Genomic DNA, 20,506 nt, shown 5'->3' with positions numbered 1-20,506 from the left:
GTTGCTACTCACTCAAAGGTCTTGTCAATAGCAGAGCAACAATGTGAAGCTCAATTCACTCAAACTACATATCAGAATTGTTAAGCCAACTTGGCATCATAATATTTTTCTTTTTTATATGTATTAATATTAACTAATGTTATTTTTTAAATTAGAGATCAATCAAGTGTAACAAATGTTCTGTATCACGATAGAATAATCAATTGTAACAATTTATTTGTAACATTTGTATTGTTTTTAAAAACCTGTTTTTACATTGTTGTTGTGGTTTTTTTTTTATATACGAAGAAAATAAAATTATGGTTCGTGCGTTCACGTGCTTAACGAATTATCAATTGTCGATTTTTTAATTTATTTTTCAATTTTAACAAACCCATTCGAACCGTGGGTAAAAAAAGGAGGTGAATTGGTGCAAGAGCTCAGTATTTAAGGTTTGATCATAAACTAGGAATACTTTACAATTCACTCTTTTTTACATTGGCGACCGTGACAGGACACCGTTTTGCATAAACGTTGACAAACGTGCACTGAAACCTTACATACGGATTTCGTGCATTGTTGGTGTTTTTTCGTTAAACGTGAGCAAGTGATCACAGAACTGTTACGTGGATAATTTTCATTTGCTGTAATAATGTCTGAACCATCTTTATCATCAAATACCGGTAGTCAAGGTAATGCCTCAAATAATAATGTTTCTAATCCTGTTCCAAATATAGATGAGCTTAGACAGCAACGTGCATCTTCAAAGGGGAGCCTTACACGAATTAAGAACATTATTGATGCGTCAAATAATTTGTCTCCTACTGAACTTGAGTGCAGGTTAGGTATGGTCGAATCGTATTATAAACAAGATACATGTCGCTCGGAAATTGACGAACTATATGTCATAGTAAAATCACGTATTCTAAATCTTCTCGGCAACAGAAGAAGCTCACAATCACATGAACATACATTTTCAATGCCTCAAATGCAGTACAATCGTTTGCCTAAATTACGTTTGCCGAGATTTGATGGCAAATATCTCGAATATAAAAATTTCATAAACTCTTTCACGAATCTAGTTCACAGCGATCAATTCATTCCACCTTTTGAGAAGTTCAACCATCTGTTATCGTGCCTATCCGGCGAAGCTTTGTCAACAATTAAGTCGTTCCAAGTAACTGAAGAAAACTATGGCAAAGCACTAGACAGATTGAAAGAGCGGTATGACAATGACACAATCATTTTTTTAGAAAACATTTCATCTATTTTCGAAGTGGATAAAATTTCTAAGGCTGATTCTAAACAACTTAGACATATCACTGATACTATCTCAGCTTTGTACAATTCGTTACAATCACTTGGAAGTTTTGAAAAAATTTGTGATGCAATTATCATACATCTTACAATTACCAAAGTTGATCAAGAAACTAAAAAGAAATGGGATGAATATTTAGATTACTCTAATCTTCCATCTTGAAAACAATGTTGTGCTATGCTTGATAAGCGATGCCAACAACTCGATGCTCAAACGAGGCATAATGTGAAACCGCAATCAATTCAAACTTATCAGCCGCATTCATTACAAAAGGTTAGCAAGCCAAAGCAGTATTCATTTGCGATCAAAAATATTCCTGAAAGGTCGTGTACATATTGTTCCAAATTAGGTCATAATATTTCTACTTGTATCAATTTCATCGCACTTCCATTAGAACAACGTCGTGATCAAGTACAACAGCACCAATTGTGTTTCAATTGTTTATCAAACCTCCACACTGTATCACAATGTAGCTCAAAATATTCTTGTCGATTTTGTAAACAACGTCATCATACGTTGCTCCACAAACATGATTTAAATACGTTTGTAAATTCTAACATTTCATCATCAAGAAATGATCAACTTAGTAATCCAGTTACACATGCTACTTCACAAAAGAGTGTTAAGAAGACAAATAGTACCATTATTTTAGCAACAGCTCTAATTCTCATAAAAGATTCTACCGGAACGTACCAAATGGGCCGAGCGCTTTTAGGTTCATGTTCGCAAGTGAATTTCATTACCGATTCTCTAGCACGGGCTCTAAACTTAAAAAGGTCGAGATCTGAAATAGATATCGTTGGTGTTGGTTCTTCTGTGCTGAAAATTTAACATAATACGCAAACTACAATACGATCTCGGATAACCGAGTTTGAAACATCACTAGATTTTTTCATTTCAAAGAACATTAGTAGCTATCATCCAGATAAAGCATTTTCGTTGAAAGATTTAAATATTCCATCACATATGGAACTTGCAGATCCAGAATTTAATGTCCCTAAAGGTATTGATATGTTACTTGGAGCAGAAGCTTTCTTTTTGTTGTTAACGCAAGGTCGATTGTCTTTGGGTAAAAACTTACCAATTTTACAAAATACTGAATTTGGTTGGATTGTATCCGGAAGGTATGCTTTGTCACATAAACCGATTGAAGCAGTCAGTCATTGCACCATCACTTCAATCGAAGCTTTGAACAAAAATATTGAAAAAATGTGGCAACTAGAAGACGTCTCTAATAAACGTCAGAAGTGGTCAGAGGAACAAATCATGTGTGAACAACATTTCATTGATAATGTATCTGTAAACTATGATGGAAGAATTATGGTAAAACTACCATTTAAAAATAGTACAGATTTATTAGGTAATTCTAAAGATATTGCGTTACGTCGATTTTATGCTTTGGAAAAAAAGCTTGAAAAGAATATTCAGCTCAAAGAAGAATATTCAAAATTCATGAAAGAATACGAAGAATTGGGACATATGTCATTGATTCATAGTCCAAATTTATCAATACCTCATTATTATATTCCGCATCACTGCGTGCTGAAGTCAAGTAGTGAATCAACTAAGTTACGCGTGGTGTTCGATGCTTCTTTCAAAACGGCATCACAGGTCTCACTAAATGACATCCTTGCAGTGGGTCCTACCATACAAAATGCATTACTCATTAAACTGCTACGTTTTCGTTGCCATAAGTATGGACTTATGGCGGACATAACGAAAATGTATCGTCAGATTATGGTACATCATCAGGATAGGAATTATCAGTTAATTTTTTGGCGCAATGACAAGTCGTTACCCGTATCAACATACATGTTAAATACAGTGACTTACGGAACTGCTGTTGCTCCATTTCTAGCTATACGTAGTTTATCCTATGCAGTCGATACATATCCTGGTAACCATGAGCTTGGAAAATCAATAATAAAAGACGATTTTTATGTTGATGATATCTTAACAGGCGCTGATGATTTACTTCGCCTTCAACAAATTAAAAATGAAGTTACTGACATACTTCAATACTTTCAAATGCCGTTATCCAAATGGCATAGTAATCACCCTGATTTAAATTGTTCTGCAGCGTGCTCCATCACTACCAATAGTGATCTAACTAGTGCACTTGGTGTAATTTGGTGTCCAATTGATGATTATTTTACGTTCAATTTTAAATTGAATGATTCTTCAAATACCATTTCCAAGCGATCAATCTTATCTACAGTCGCAGCATTATTTGATCCAATGGGGTTGATTAGTCCGATTATTATAAAGGCTAAGATACTTCTTCAGAAACTGTGGATCTTGAAGTATGATTGAGATGACGCAGTATCTGACACAATTTCACAGGCTTGAAGAGAAATTATCATCAATTTTGAACAAATATCTACTTTCAAAATTCCTCGTTTTGTTTTAATGTTAAATCCAGTCAGTATAGAAGTTCATGGATTCGCTGACGCTTCAACAAAGGCTTATGGTTGCTGCATATATTTTAAATGCACGGATGCAATTGGCAATATATGTACCAAACTCGTGACTTCCAAATCTAAAATTGCTCCTTTGAAACAACGGTCACTTCCCCGTTTAGAGCTTTGCGCGGCTTACCTTCTGTCTAAATTTTGGCATCAACTTCAACCTAATTTCAAAAGATCTTTTGATAACGTATTTTTTTGGACGGATTCACAAATTACGTTGCATTGGATTCATACTCATTCTTCAACATTATCAACATTTGTTGGAAATAGAATAGCAGAAATACAAGAATTGACTAATGGCTTTGAATGGAGATATATACCATCAGAATTAAACCCAGCAGATCTAGTATCTCGTGGATGTTCTACGCGAGATTTAGTTAAGTCCCAATGGCTAACGGGACCATCGTTCCTCAACAGCTCAAAAATTGATTGGCCTTTAGAATTTACTTCGTATTCATTGACTGATGAAGAAGTCAATTTAGAAAGAAAAAAAACGGCATTTATAATTGAAAATAAACCCGTACCATACGTTTTGCTTAAAATAAACAATATTAGTAACTACTTAACATGTTTAAGAGTAATAGCATACATTATCCGCTTTAAAACTCGATTGAAAAATGAATACATTTCTGCTACTGAGCTCGACAATGCTCTTCATATAGTAGTGTGGGTAATTCAACAATACAGATTTAGTGATGAAATTAAACAATTGGAACAGGTGGGTCATGTTAAAGGAAATTTAGCCACATTAGCGCCATTCATTGATAAAAGCGGAAATAGTTTCTTATTACGTGTAGGAGGTCGTCTAACAAATGCTGATACACCAGAAACATTTAAACATCAATTGTTGTTACCAAAGGATGAACCATTTGTTCGACATCTGGTAATGTACTTTCATCGGGTTAACTATCATGTTGGCCCTCGTGCATTAGTTGCAACTATTCAACAACGTTTTTGGATAATAAATTGCAAATCATTAGCAACTTCAGTTATAAAAAAATGTGTCCATTGTGCACGATATAAAGTCAAACTAATCAATCAAATAATGGCACCTTTACCAAAGGAAAGGGTTACACCAAGCAGACCTTTCACAGTTACAGGCGTTGATTTTGCTGGGCCTATTTTTACATATTTAAAAATTCGTGGTAAAGCACCGTATAAATCATACATTGCAGTTTTTATTTGTTTTGCTACTAAAGCAGTTCATTTAGAGGCCGTTACTGATTTAACTAGTGATGCATTCATTGCTGCTTTAAAGCGATTTGTGGGACGACGAGGTTTGCCAAGGATAATACATTGTGACAATGCGACAAATTTTGTGGGTGCTGAAACAAAATTAATAGAACTTCGAAAACATTTTCATCAAGATTGCATTGAAAATGCAATTATTTCTCACTGTGCAAAGTCAGGAATAGAATTTTCATTTATTCCTCCTCGCGCCCCACATTTTGGGGGTCTTTGGGAGGCTGCTGTAAAAACTGCCTAAGGCCATCTATATCGCACATTGTCTAACGCTCATCTTACGTTCGAAGAACTTACAACATCATTAGTCGAGATTGAAGCAATCATGAATTCTCGACCGCTCACAGCAACTTCAACAAACCCCAATGATTTCGAATCTCTGACGCCTGCGCATTTTTTGATTGGTACATCATTACAAGGTATTCCTGAGCCTTTTTTAAAGAACGAAAACATTGCACATGCCCAACGCTGGCAACGAATATCAGCAGCAAAAACACACTTTTGGAAGAGATGGCAGAGCGAATATTTAGCAGACTTGCAGAACCGATATCGTTGGAAATATGATCAAGATAATGTTGCAGTTGGCAACTTGGTTATCATTTATGACGAGCACGCTCCTCCGATGAAATGGGTAATGGGTCGTATTGTGAGTGCGACAACAGGCGCTGACGGACGTGTTCGCGTTGCTGATGTACAAACACCAACAACAGTTTTACGACGCCCTGTTGCTAAGTTGGCACTTATTCCAATTAATTGAAATTTAATATTTCAATAGGGGCCGGGATGTTAAGCCAACTTGGCATCATAATATTTTTCTTTTTTATATGTATTAATATTAACTAATGTTATTTTTTAAATTAGAGATCAATCAAGTGTAACAAATGTTCTGTATCACGATAGAATAATCAATTGTAACAATTTATTTGTAACATTTGTATTGTTTTTAAAAACCTGTTTTTACATTGTTGTTGCTATTTTTTATATACGAAGGAAATAAAATTATGGTTCGTGCGTTCACGTGCTTAACGAAATATCAATTGTCGATTTTTTAATTTATTTTTCAATTTTAACAAACCCATTCGAACCGTGGGTAAAAAAAGGAGGTGAATTGGTGCAAGAGCTCAGTATTTAAAGTTTGATCATAAACTAGGAATACTTTACAATTCACTCTTTTTTACATCTCTTATGCACAGTTCTTAAAAATTTTCGCCGTTCGAAATTCTTTTTGGAACGAAAATGAGTTCGAATACTATAACTGATGATATCCTGAAACTGATTGAGAGCGAAGTTATATCAAATTACGACAAAGATCGGGAAGAGTTGAGAGCAAAAGCTAAAGATGGAATAATGTAGAACAGAATGCGTACAAAAAGCAATTTGATAGCAAACGGAAACAAGAAAATGTGTATAACCTACAACAAAAAAAGAAAAACCAGCAGAAGTCAACAGCAGCAGTTATAAATAAAAATTATAAACACTGTAAATACAGTTGTAATAAACAGTGCACTCCTTCGAAGTGAACCTAATTTGATAGAATAAGATTAATATAGTAATTAGTTATTGTATTTGCTGAATTTAATGTAAAAATATTTTTGAAAGACATGAAAATAGAAATATATGCGCAAACATTTCTAGTGAGGGGACATGCTTTTAAGCCGGTCTTCGGAGAAATTTAAATTGCAGTATAAAAACAAATAAATAACAAGTACTTTTATAAGAATTACTTTTGTTAATAATACAAAAACACAAAACAAGAACATTTTTGGACAAAAAACAATTACTAAAAGTTAAAAGTGCATAAAATATTAACTTGAAAAAAGCGCGCGCTTTTTTGATTTTTGTTGACTTTCTTTTTGCACAACTTTATTAAAATACTCAAACAGCTGATAGAGACAGCATTCAAACAACAGAACAGTGCGGTTTTGTGTATATATAAACAACACAAAAAAGTTCTGATAGAGACAACTATTATTTTATTACAAAAGTGTTCCAAAAAGCTGTGATTTTAAGCTCACAATTTAACACAATCCAACACAACACAACATTGCTAACATTGGAATTTGAAGTTATTTATTTTATATATCAATTACCTTTTTTATTTATCTATTTAATTATTTCAATATAAAGTATATATCTATATATATGTAAGCGGCAACACTGAACAGTGATGAGAAGTGGCAACCAAGGCAAACGGCAGTGTGAGAAGAAATGTTAGTGTGTTATGAGAAGTCAGCGTGGTTGCAGCGAAGTCTGTGTGCAGTGTGCTAATTATTATTTTATCTTTTATATTTGTGTTAATTATTACTTCACCATTTTGTTCAATATACTATATGTAAAGAAATTAGGTACCTATATTTCTTTAATTTGTATACTGTTTTTAATTCCGGTTCGTTTCAATTCAAGTCCGGCGAATGATAAAACGATTCTTATTGTATATCGTTTTTTCTTAGGTTATACCGCCGCCGTGATTGTAGATTTTACAAGTTATATTCTAAATAATAAATAATAAGGAATTGTTAATTTAGCTAAGGCAGGGTTACTGTTAAATATGTTACTTCAAAGGAACGTGAAATTCTTGCAAATGACATTAAAAAAAAATTAAGTGACCAGTATATAATCGAAACACCTGCGCTTCGATACCCCAAATTATTCATCTCGGGTATTAGTGAAAAGCTAGATAATGAGGACCTAGTACTTGCCATAAAAAATCAGAATAATATTATAGATCAACATATTAAAGTGTTAAAAGTCTATGAGTCCTATGAAAATAAAAAAACATTTAATGCGATTGTTGAAATAGATGACAAGGCTTTTAAGCAATTTATGAAAGAACGTCGAATCAACATCAAATGGGATAGATGCATAATATATGAAAGTTTAAACGTAATGAGGTGCTATAAGTGCTGGGGCTTTAACCATAAGGCGAGTGTATGCAAAGAAGATGACCATGTTTGTGCTAAATGCAGTGAAGTGGGGCATTCACATAAGGAGTGCAAAAGCGATATTGTCATATGTGTTAATTGTGTTAAAGACAAAAAATTTCTTAATCTCCATGAACTTTCCACTGATCACGACAGTAGGAATGTGATATGTAAGATCTTACAACGCAGAACTAGACAGGAAGCTGAAAACATTAACTACTAAATATGCAGGATCACAAATCACTTATCAATATTTTTTCGAATCAACGGTGTGGTGTTAATATGGTTCATTTTAATGCAAGAAACCTCTCTGGCCTTAAATTAGATTAGGTTAGAAGTGTTTTTGAAAGCTCCAAAGTTGATGTCATTTGTGTTTCCGAGACTTGGTTTGATCATAACATAAGCAGCGTTTCTTTTCCTTGAACGGTTTTGATTTATTTAGACATGACAGGAAACATAGATTAGGTGGCGAAGTGGCTATCTCAATGGAAACTGAAATTGAACACATCAGCGTGCGTGTACTTGCTGGCAACTACAAGATTTTAGCTACTTGTGCCTATAACCCTAACAAAATATCTTCCTGCGATCCTCTCTTTGATTCCCTTCTACCTATTGCCGTTAAGTTTAATTTTCTTGCAGTATTCGGCGATTTCAATATTGATTTCCTGTTAAATTCTGCTAAAGCAGTTAAATTAAATGACCTTATGACTATGACGGGTTTAAGTGTTGTAAATAACTCCATGCCTACTAGGATTGGCAACAATGTACGACCTAGTCTTCTTGATTTAGTTGTTGTCTCCAACTTGAGTAAAGTTTTGTTTTTCGAGCAGATTTCGTTTGTGTCTGACCATGACTTATTATTTGTGACTTTTGATTATAATGCGACTAAAACATTTACTCCTACACAATTCTCTTTTTGGGACTTCAAGTCTATTGTAAGTCTATATTGTGAGTCTATATTGTAGTGTGATGAAAATTAAATCAAATGCAATTGGTATTGATAAAATTCGTTTGAAGTTCTTAAAACTTACGCTTCAGACAATTATTTCTCCTCTGACACATATAATAAATCACTGTTTTGCTTCTTCAACATTTCCTAATGCAGGGATGCTTGCGAAAATTATTCCAATTGAAAAAAAGTCAAATGCATCCCTATGTTCTGACTTTCGCCCAATTAGCATTCTTTCCTCGCTCTCGAAGGTGTGTGAAAATATCATGGTTAATGCTATTCGTTGTCACCTGGATCGTTTTCAGCTTCTTTCCCCTCTACAATCTGTGTTTAGAAAAGGTCATAGCTGCACGACTGCTATGTTGAAAATACTTGAGGATGTTCGACTCAGCTATGATCAAAACTTGATTACATATCTATGTCTACTTGATTTTTCCAAGGCTTTTGACTGCGTTGATCATTCTTTGCTTTGCAAAAAACTTGTCAACTTCTTCTTATTTTCTAAGTCGGCGGCAAAATTTATCTTTAGCTATTCAAGTGGAAGGTCTCAGTCTGTTGTGGTATCGAATGAGTTCTCGACTTTTAAAACTCTTCACACTGAAGTTCCTCAAGGGTCAATCCTGGGTCCCCTTTTGTTTTCAATTTATATAAATGATGTCTTTTCCATTTGTAAGTATACTAAATTGCATGGGTATGCTGATGACATCCAAATGTACATTTCTTGTGATTTCACCGCTATTGGTAATATAATTCAAAAGATCAGACACTTCTGGAAATCAGAAGTGACAGGGTGTCACCAAATAAATTTCTTGTGTGGACCTTGGATAAGGCTGCGTTATCCCAGCTATAAACGAACCACAAGAAAAGGTTCATTACAAGCTGAGTATGAGCTTTATGTACATCAGTTGGATGTATCATCTGCTTATTTAAAACAGTCAGGTCGGTCGTGTTTAGAATACTAAACTAGACACCAAATATGGGTTTCACAGCGTGTGAGAGTAAACGGTGTTTATATATCAAAAACGTCGGTCAAAAAATGAACATTATAACTATTAGCCAGCTCAGATATAGGTGAGTTAAATAAAATAAAACAAGTTTTAGCGAACGAATTGGAAATTGTCGACAAGGGACCAATAAACAAATTTCTGGAAATCGAAGTAAAGAGAAAATCTGAAACTGGATCTATTTCTATCAGTCAAAAACAGCATGTTTTGCAGTTATTACATCAATTTAATATGGACAAATGTCGCCGGGAACCGGTTCCATTTATCCCTAGTTTTTAAATAAAATGTGAGAAAGAAAATTTCAAGATGTTCAATCAAACTGAATATCAATCGATCATCGGATCATTGATGTATATTGCAGTCTCAACGAGACCGGATATCTTGCATTCTCTATGGAAATTGTCTCAATGTAACGCACACCCACATAGCGAGCACATTGCAGCAGCTAAGCATGTCTTGCGGTGGTTGTTTCTTATTCCGAACACTTTCGTTAAATTTATATTATTTATTTTAATAAAATAAAATGTTACTGCATACAAATGTTACTTTTTACGATATTTTTATCAGTAAAGTGTATTAAAAAATTAAAATTAATAGAAATCTGAGCTAAAAACAATTTAAAATATATAAATACGTCTTATATTTATGCATTACCTTATTATTGTAACGCATATGGGTCTGGCCAAACCCATGCGTACCGTACGCGACTATTAAAGACTTATATTTTAGTGAACTATTTGTCTTAAAATATTAATGATTAGATCATTTTTGACTGTGTGGTACTTGGAATAAAATATTAAAGACTTCATATTTTTATTAATTTGTTTCGATTTATGCTGTAATTTGGAAATACTCAAAACTTCGTGGTCGTCTTCAGTTCCATATCAGTACTTCGGTGCTATTACGGTTAAAGTGTCCGCTAATTAATTACAAAAACATTGGTTACTGTAAGCAGCGTAGTGATTGTCTTCAGGTTCATATCGGTACTATCAATGCGGTTGCTGTTTAAATATCCGCTAGAAGTTTGTTCAAAAATAACAAACGTTTTCTTATGATTTAAATGCTACTTTTATGAAATAACAAAGATTAGAAATTTTGTTAGTGGTGTAATAATTAATGTAAATCATTAAAGACTTTGTGGTAGCAGATTATACAAAAAGTTCAAACGCAAACGGGAAATTCTTAGACTTCCTAAGGAACTTGCACTTAAAACTTTCGTTTGAAAGGAGTACTTAAGGAGCGCACATAGTGCATTCATGATATCGTTTATACAAACACAATCAGTCGTTGTAATGACTATAGAATTAAGAGATAAATGTGAAGTGAACAAACAAAGTGAGCATCTAAGAAAAATAAAAGAAAATACATTGATAGAGACAATAAGTGATACTTTAATATAACAAGTAAAAATTGATAGAGGCAATTAAATCAACTTTATATTACAAGTGTTTTAGATATAAAAACAACAGTGGAATAAGTAATTATGGCGGATAATAAACAACACGAGGCAGTAAGCATAGACATCAACCACCTTCTGGCCAAATTACAGGAATACCAGAAGGCGTTGGACGACATCAACTGCAAATATGAAGAAATCAATACAGTATTGAAAGCAGAGCAGAACAAAAACCTTCGGGTGGAAAAAGATTACAATTCCACCCCTTTGAATGCCAATATTTTAGATTCAAATCTGGCATAAATTCAAATTTAATAAAAATTAGAATCCCTATAACGAAAAAGAAATATACAACGTAAAGTACGTTTGCGGCCTAAGTGTTCAAATAAAAGTAATAAAACCAAGAACGGAAATCCAGCAATACAAAAGATGTCAACAATTTGGCCATGCAGCTACAAACTGCCGCGCCACTCCAAACTGCGTTAAATGCTTAGGAACACAGTTGTGCACCAAATGTTATAAATGCAAGGACCAGGAGGTAATATGTGTAAACTGTAAGGACAAGCACCCAGCAAACTATAATGGGTGCCCAAAAAATCCAAATAATAAAAAGTCGACCAATCAAAAACAACAAAATGCTAAACAAACACAAACGCCTCAACAAACAAAAAGCATAAAAAAATCATTTGCAGAAACGGTATCAGAATCGAAAAAAACTAGTCCAACAAACCCAAAAGCAAAGCCAAGCAAGGAAGAAAAATCGGCCAACATATCAAGCAGTAGCTGAAAGATATAATCGAAGCAGTCACGAAAACAGTGTTGCAAGCAATCCTCAACAAAAATTATGTCTAAACAGCTAAACAATTTAAACATAATATCATGGAACCCAAATTCTATATTAAATAAAAACAACGAGTTAAAAGCTTTTATAGAAAATTACGATCCAGATATTATTTTACTGCAAGAAACCTTCTTGAAAACAGTAATGGTTTGGAGACTACCTAACTACATCATACACCGAAATGATGGAAAAAGGGGACGAGGAGGAGGAACTGCAATAATAATAAAGAAGTACATTCCGCACCATATGTTATTACGGAAACTAAATAATATAGAAACTACAATGATTAAAATAAAGAACAACAACAACCATTTAACATTAGCTTCTCTGTATAGACGAACTCAGAATCACAAGTTTATAGAAGACATCAGGCAGGTAATGGAATCAAAGGATGAAATATTGATAATAGGTGATGTTAATGCATATCATAGAAACTGGGGAGATCGCAGCTCCAACAAAGCTGGCACTCAAATACGCAAATTGATAAATGAGGAAGATCTTCAACTCTATTACTCAACAGAACCAACAAAATTTAGCACAAACAGCACAGCCCACATAATAGATTTCGGCTCCAGTAACCAGTTAAACCATAACGTACACATAGCAATACTAGAAGAATACTAAAATAAATAAACGCCAAAAAATACTTTATCGTTGGAAACCTAAGTTAAAATCTTAGAAAAACTCGACAAAGGTGTTCAAGGGAGGCGGTTAGCTCTAAATTTTAATGTGTAGCTGCAATCAGCTACATGAAATCAAACAGAGCAGCAATTTTAAATGCTGTCCCACATACCTACCAAGAGGCAACGAGCAAATCCCTGCACAGCGCTGAATATCCCCAAATGGAAAAGATCCTTTATCAGTGGTTTTTAAATCAACGTGAAAATATGTACAATAAGTGGACCGATACTAAAGGAGAAAGCTAGACAAATATTCAGAGAAGAATATCCCGATAAAGCTGAAAATACATTCCGAGCTAGTGACGGATAGTTTACTAAATTTAAGAAGCGACACGGAATCCGTTTATTAAAGCTAAACAAATATTCAGAGAAGAATATCCCGATAAAGCTGAAAATACATTCCGAGCTAGTGACGGATAGTTTACTAAATTTAAGAAGCGACACGGAATCCGTTTATAAAAATTTGTGGCGAGATTCTCTCTACAGATGTTTCTTCAGTCACTCCGTTCATTCACAGTTTTCGTGCAAAGGTTGATGAGATGATTACTCGAGTCACAAATATATAATGTCGACGAAAATGGATTATTTTTAGCTGCCTATCTGATAGAACATACGTCTCTACTTTCGAAAAAATCGCCTCTGGATATAAAATTCAAAATGAAAGAATTTCAATTTTACTTGGTACAAACTCTGATGGATTACATAAATTAGTGCCATTGGTTATTGGGAAACAAGGAGGTTTCAAGAATTTAATAATCCACTTTATTACAACTTTTCAAAAAATTTTTGACGACGTCTCGGATTTTTCATAATTTGTTTCACAAAATATTTATTAAAGTAAGAAAAAAATTGATTGTATGTTCAATAATTTTAAAATATTTTCAATCCGCAAGTGATCCGCTTTTCTTAAGAAAACAATTTGCCTCCAAAAGTTATTATGCTTATCGATAACTGCTTCACTCATGCGCTAATTAAAAAACTTCAAAGTAACAAAGGAAACATAATTGCATTATTCTTTCCACCAAATGTGACAGCAGTTTTACAACCAATGGATCAGAATCCTGTTAAGTTGACCAAGCTAAACTACAGAAGTATTTTTCTTTCTCAATTAATTGCTGAAGGTGGTGAACTAAAGAATAGTTTGAAATTTCATTCAATCCGCAATGCGATAATATTACTGAAACAAGCTTGGGATGAGGTACCACAAAGAGTGATTTAGGCATCTTGGTCGAAGTTGTTCAACTGGGACTCTAATCAGTATGCTAGCGACGATAATGTGCAACTAGTTCAATTGCTGCAAACAGATCCCGGAATGCAATGAAGTTATTCAGAGAACTCAAGCTCTTTTAGCAAAAATTAATCTCAACAACAGCATCTGCATAGAATATGTTGAAAGATGGAATGAAGATGTGTTTGCTGACGGATCTTCATATGAATCCAGTAGTGTTGTTGAGTATTCAGATAGAAGCGAATGCGATATTATTGAAATCTTACCAGTTAATTCCAACTCGACAGCAATTGAGAGCGTTAATAATTTAATAACTTAGTGCAACAAGAGTGAATTGTTTTCCACTAAGCACATAAGCAATCTGCTGGCTCTCCGCAACGACATCGTTGCCTCAGATTTAATAAAACCAAAAAAGCAAACAAATATAACTCAGTATATGTCACGGAAAAGTTAAATAAAAAAATTAGTAACGTTAAAAACTAACAGAATCCGCTAAAATACACTCTCACCTTTCTACCTAATTTCATCCCTAACTGGTATATGCCAAAAAGCTAAACGCCCTATTCAAGACCACAATCCTCCAAAAGACCATTTGCACCAAAACTTTTACCACCTCCCGAACCCATGGATGTAGATTGCAGCGTATGAAGTATGTTCGTCAATTATGCTAACAGACCAAAACCACAAGCACAAACGATAAAAAGATTCAATGATTAAAATCAAAACTATACACCACGAAAATTACAACGCAACTTTCACATAAATGCACTAAATAGCAGCATCCAAAGAACCGCATTCGACTTTTCCGATGTAAAACAATCCTTGCACGACGATAATAATCTACAACCATTTGCTGAATATATGGAACAATATAATCAACAATATCAAGAACTTTGACCAAACTCTAATTTGAGGCGAAAATGAGGAACAGGAAATTACTAAAAATACTTATCGATACCGGTTTAAATAAAAACTGCATACAACCCGTAGTTGTAAATAACCCTCAATTTAAACCATAAACCATTTTTTGCTAATTCAGTAAGAGGATATGTAACAGTCACCCAACACACTTATCAAAACCGTTTCAACTTAGAGAATTCTAAAATTAAATTTTGTCTGCTTCCCTCTCTAAAATCGATTGATGCCATATTAGGCAACGATAGCCTTAAAGAACTAAATGCAGTTTTATTTCTAAGAGACAATTATATTCTCATTGACGACAATATTAAATGTCAAAGTAAAAGAATTTACAACAGAAAACATAAATAACATTTCCATACGAGAATCTTACCTTTTATGTAATGAAAAAACAGGTGTTAAGATAGAATTGAAAATATCAATAGACTTAATTATATCAGAAATTTTTTGATAATGATGTATCCAAGTAATATTGGTATAAAGTCACGTTTATCTAATTATTGATCCTAACATAAAATATATTTTACGACGTACTTTACATTTTAAAAGCGTCGATCCTATTGGATAATTACACAGACGCTTAGATTGAAAATAGAATAACTATTCTGATTGGATAATTCAATCTCTATAAAAACTCGATACACCACTGAACTACGTTCTCATTGTTATATCGATTTGCAAGTATAAACATTAACGGAACTCTACGAACGAAATGTAGGAAGAACTATGAATGCTATTATTCAATCATGCACAATAGCAAAAAAAATGATTAATAAATTGAAGAGTGATATATCCCTTTACTTATCATATTCTATGATTGAAGTGTAAATGCAACTCCGGCTGGCATCCATGATGGAATGACAGTTTAACGTAGGAATATATATAGATATGTGTATAGTTTGATGTTAGAGTTTGTATTAAGTGAACAATAAAATAAACACAATAATTGGCGACGAGACGAAAACTAGAAGTAAATAACACTTTCAAATGGAGGCTTCTCAATTTGCACAACTGTTAGATGCATTCAATGCAAATCAAAATAACCTTATTCAACAATTAAATGGTAGGGTAGCCCAGAAGAAAACAAACGATATACTAAATAGCTTAAAAGGTTCGAAATATTTTTGCAAATTGGATTTGTTAAGGGCATATCTACATTTAAAGGTAAGTAAAGAATTGAACGAAATACAAACGATTTCGACACACAAAGGAACATTTCGGATGAATAGTCGTCGTTTGGTATTAAAACAGCACCATCTGAATTCAATAAAGTTATTACAAGGTTTATCAAAGACAATTTCCTACTTCGACGACATACTTGTACATGGATCTACTCTAGAAAAGTGTGAACATAACTTATTAAATTGTTTAAGCACACTGCAGCAATATGATTTACACTTAAACCTAAGTAAATGTGAATTTTCAAAACTAAGATCCAGTATTTGGGTTACGAAATTGAACATGATAAAATTTCAAAATCATTCGAGAAAGTAGAGGCCATAAATAAAATAGAGCATCTAAAAAATGCTGACGATATAAAAAGATTTCTAGGAATGCTATCATACTATTCAAGATTCATTCCAAATTTATCCACGAAAACATATCCTATAAAGAAAATTCTTCAAAAGAATCAAAAGTTTTATTGGTCAGACGATTGCAAAAGGACATTTAAAAGGCTCAAAAGCATAATGTGTGGTAATGTGGTACTGACATCATTCGATCCAACATTATCTATAATTGTTGATACTGACGCAAGTCCAACAGGTATTGTAGGCGTCATATCACATAATATAAACGTATCGGAAAGATCAATCGCATTTGCTTCGAGGTCGCATACAAAATCAGAAAGGAATTATAGTCAAATTGACCGGGACGCATTAGTAATTTACAGTTGATAATTTTTTCATGTATTTGTATGGTAGGCATTTCAAACTTGTAACTGACAATAGTTCATTGATCAGAATATTTTGGAACGATGCGAAGTTACCTTCAATTACTTATGTGGGAGAACAAGTTCCAGTTCTCACATGAATAAGAAATAAAATTCGCCCTAAAGCTGGACTTGTGCATTGCAGAGGGATCAGTTAACGTGCTTCGATCAACGGTCGTTGAACTTTAACGCAATTACAGCTTGAACCGTTAATCGTTGACGACATAAAAGTGCGTGCACCAGGAAAAAGCTCTCTTGTTTTGTTCGTCGACTTAAGGAATGAGAAAAACTCTTGGTTCTAGTTTTGGCAGCGACGTGTGAATTTCATTGGCTAAGATTATTGTGTTAATAACGAAATTTTAATATTTTCTTATAAATTGTGAAAACTTAAAATTGTATTTGAAGCAAAGTAAAAATATGTATAAACTATATTTTGTACATAGAATTATATAATTGTTTAATTGGCATTTTAATATTTTCTTATAAATTGTAAAAAATTAAAAATCTTTATTTTGAGCAAAATGAACACAGGCATTGACTGAATTTTGTACATAGAATTATATAGTTCTTAATATTGAAATTTTAATATTTTCTTATAAATTGTGAAAAATTAAAAAATCTTTATTTTAAACAAAGTAAATATATGCCTAGACAGAATTTTGTATTTAGAAATAAAATTGCTTATCGTCTAGCAGACAAACTAAATTAAAAAGCTTTTATTTAAAAATTTTCAGCATATATTTCTTTCTGTTTTTTAGAACTTCATCAGTGCTTCATTTTTGTAAAAAGCAAAAAATTTTTTTAGGTTTATAATAATCTTATTCAAATTTTTTTTTTTGAATCCCCAGCACCAGAATATGGTGATGGTGATAGAAATGTTACAAATGATGTCAACCACATCATATACTTCGATCATTTTTATACATCGCTTGGTTTGGTATTTTATTTGAAAAGCCGAGGAATTTACAGCTCAGGAACCATCATATTCAATCGTATAGCCAATATGAAACTGGTGACTGATGCAGAATTAACATCAAAAAAAGCTGAACGTGGATATACTGAGGAATTTGTAGGTACAGCCTTTGGTGTTGATATAAGCAGCGTATTATGGAAAGATTTAAAACCTGTTCGTCTTATATCCACTTATGTAGGCACTCAACCTTTCAAGTCTACAAAAAGCAATTCGCTTTTATCAAAAGCAGTACGTTGGGATCGAAATACAAAAACCAATGTAGAAATTGTTGGAACAACGAAGTAATATCGACTATTTAATGTTTCAATTTCCACTTTGTCCCCATCCTGTAATATACGTACTTAATAAAGTTCTTACTTTTACTACTTCACTTTGAACGTAGCATTCAGACAAAACGGATGTTGAATTTATTTTTTCCAATAGAAATAAATTGCCCTGCCATAATACATGAGTACAACAAACACATGGGAGGAGTAGATTTGATGTATGGGTTAATTGTTCGTTACCGTATTCGTATGAAAACGAGAAAGTTGTCTAACCGCATTTTTTTCATCTATTAGATATGACGATGGTAAATGCATATATTCTTTATCATCGTTTGCATGAAAATTCAAAGTGGTAACTTCCTGATTTTCGTACTGTAATTGCAGAAACCCTCTGTAACGTTGGTGTATCTGATAATCAAAAACGTGATCGACCACCTATAAATACACCACGACCTAAACCAAAGAGGGCATATATTCCCCCAGCCGATGTTCGTTACGATCAAACAGGTCATTGGCGTGAATTTTTTGATAGATCGGGCAAAAAAACTGCAAATTAAGTTTGTGTAATTCCACAACAAAGAAATGTTTTTATTATTTTCATAATAAGTTTTAATTTTATTATTATAATTTTTATTTATTATTATTATTTTATCATTATTAGAAAAGATTGCAAACAAAAAATCAGAAATTTTCATTTGTTTTACTCACAAAAGTCAGCATCTTTTATTTTTATACGCTTAAATACCCAGGACCGCCTTAATGCGGGCTTACCTTTTTTACGATTTACAAGACAACGAGACATCAGAATGAAAAAAGGACTTTGGATTTGGCTTTTTTGACCTCTAATTAATCTAACCTGATTTTTCCAACTCAAATAAAAAATGTGGCATTAGAGGGTTAACCAAATGGACTAAGTAACGGACAGCGACATTGGGAGGAAGACATTAAGACCGACGATAAGAACCAAATATATGGCACTAGGATTTTTTTTAGTTGATGTCAACTGTGTAATACTGATCCCAAGACCCACCCCCAATACCGGCGAGAATTCCGGGCTTGCTACCGTGCCATTGAGAGCAGTAGAAGACACGATGTTAATAACAAGGTGGATACAACACACTACAGTGCTAATTAACGGCAACCATTCATAAAAGCAATTTAAGGTAAACGTTATTTCTATTACTCCTTTCAGAATCCTAATTTCTTCTCTATTGCGAATGGCAAAAATCATTGACCTCACGTCTACTCATTTTATACCTATAGGCAGGTAAAGATTAACAATCTATTACAGGACAAAATCAATTAATTGACTAGTATAATTAATTCCATGCAGCATAATACCAACAGTAATGATAATCATAAAGAAATCCTATTAAATTAATATGGCGCAAACCGAAATAATGGGGCTATTACCCATTTCAATAACATGATAATGTCGGTCATGGCTAAAAGACGTATAGCAAATCCTTTAATTTTCGAAACTAGAACTCGAACAGACATTACCCACTGCGGGATAGGGGTTAGAATATTCCCGCGGTAAGGCATGCCCGTCGTACGAGGCGACTAAAATCCAGCCAGGCGTCGGAGGGTGTGGCTTAAAAGGCCACAAAAACCCTGAGAAGCTCCTGAGCTAAGTCGAGTAGACGCCGGCTCTAAGCAAGCGTCCACCATCCCGGGATGGCAGCGAAGGACATTTAAGTGCGCGGAGAGTGGTTAAACAGCTGTGTACCATCGAGGGATACAGGGGAGTGCACTGTTCCAAGAGCGGGCATCTGCACCATCGATGAAGTTCTTTCGTGCTCAACGAAAACTATGCTAGGCACGAAAGCTGAAAAAATGCATGCCGAAACAGACAATGCATATGTAAATAGACATGATCATGAATTCAGAGCTAAACACCCTGTAGTGGCATATTAACCATAACCACACACAATACGTTGTGTGCGATATTTAATGTGTCACACCAAACCGAAACACTCAAATATCAAGCATGACCGAAAAACCTAAATTGTCAAGTATGAAATAATTTATGAGTCAGAAATTTGACTCGTCTATTTTGTCATTTCTTTATGACAAAATATTTGTATTGTAGTAGAATTAAAGAATAAATATAAATGGCTGGCAACCCTATTGATGACTAACGAATATAAAGAATAACAAATAAAGAATCAAGCAGTGTGTAATAAGAAACTAAATGAAGCGGTTGTGTTTTATTACTACAATATCAGGTGTGGGGTAAAATTCACGTGGAGATAAATAAATTATTCTAGCGACAATAGCGTGCGTACAAATAAGAATTAAGTTCGCGTTAAATTGCGCAAATCTACAATATATATATTAATCAGTTTTAAAAAAAAAATAATAATAAAATAATGGCTGATGGCTCAAGAGCT

The sequence above is a fragment of the Teleopsis dalmanni genome, chromosome 1, assembly GCF_002237135.1.
Source record: "Teleopsis dalmanni isolate 2A chromosome 1, ASM223713v2, whole genome shotgun sequence".
Lineage (NCBI taxonomy): Eukaryota > Metazoa > Arthropoda > Insecta > Diptera > Diopsidae > Teleopsis > Teleopsis dalmanni.
The sequence above is the reverse complement of the archived record's forward strand: the minus strand, read 5'-3'. Positions refer to the sequence as shown.